This window comes from Propithecus coquereli, unplaced genomic scaffold (assembly GCF_000956105.1).
Source record: "Propithecus coquereli isolate 6110/MARCELLA unplaced genomic scaffold, Pcoq_1.0 Scaffold12, whole genome shotgun sequence".
In the NCBI taxonomy this organism is placed as follows: Eukaryota; Metazoa; Chordata; class Mammalia; order Primates; family Indriidae; genus Propithecus; species Propithecus coquereli.
Window position 1 is genome coordinate 1,614,484 of NW_012136080.1, and position 1,122 is coordinate 1,615,605.

The following is a 1,122-nucleotide window of genomic DNA, read 5'->3' on the forward strand; positions in this document are numbered from 1 at the left end:
AACTTCACCATATATATAGCACAATGCATTTGCTTGATATTGAAATCAATTTTCAGGAGACAAAACAACAACAATAATAATAAACATTTATTCTGAAAATACTTGTGAAGCATTTATTTATTCAACAAATACTTTTACCTGCAAAGAACCTATTATGCTGCAGGCAGTGTACTAGCTGCTAGGGATACAGCAGTGAAGAAGATAGTTTTGATCCTTACCCTTGTGGAATTCACTGAAAAAGAAAAATATCTTTTAAAAAAATCAAGGATTATAATTGTGATAAATGCTATAGGAGGAAAGTATAGGGACTAAGAGAACTAGGAGGAACCCTAACTGTCTTTGGATTAGAAAGACCTTTTTGAAAAAGTGACATTTACATTACAATACGAATGATGAATAAGAATGGGCATGTGTGCGGGAGGGTTTCAACAGCATAGGGAAGGATAGCAAATCAAGAATAAAGAACAGCAAATATGAAATCTGGTATCTTTATGATCAAAGAGAAGTAACTTGATGTCCGTAGAACTTAGTATACAAGGAGAAGAACGGTAGAGGATGAGTCTGAAGGGGTAGGCAGGGGCTAGATTATGCAAAACTTTGAAATCCATGCTTCTGTTATCTATTTTTGTGAAACAAACCACCCCCAAACTGGTGGCTAAAGCAACAGCTAGCATTTGCTTAGTAATTGGGGCTGGACTCAGCTGAGTTGTGTTTCTCTTGGTTTCACCTGGTGTCACTCATTCTGCTGCAATCATTTGGAGACAATTGGACTTGGACAGTCTAAGATAGCTCGACTCATTTATCTGGTAGTGCCTGTCCGTGAAGTCATGTGTGTCTAGCAGACAAGGCTGGCCTGCTTACATGGTTACAGAAGGGTTCCAAAGAACAAGAGCAAAAGCTGCAAAGCCTCATGAGGCCGAGGCCACGAGTCGCATTATGTCAGTTCAGCTATGGTCTGTTAATCAATGTAAGGTCAAGGTCAAGTTCAGCCTAGATTTCAGGAGAAAGAACTTGATGCACTCTCTTGACAGATGGAGTGATAAATTCATATTGCAAAGGGGTTTGAGGAGAGGTACTGGAAGAATTGCTGTGGCCACGGTTGCACACAATTTACTCCACTTA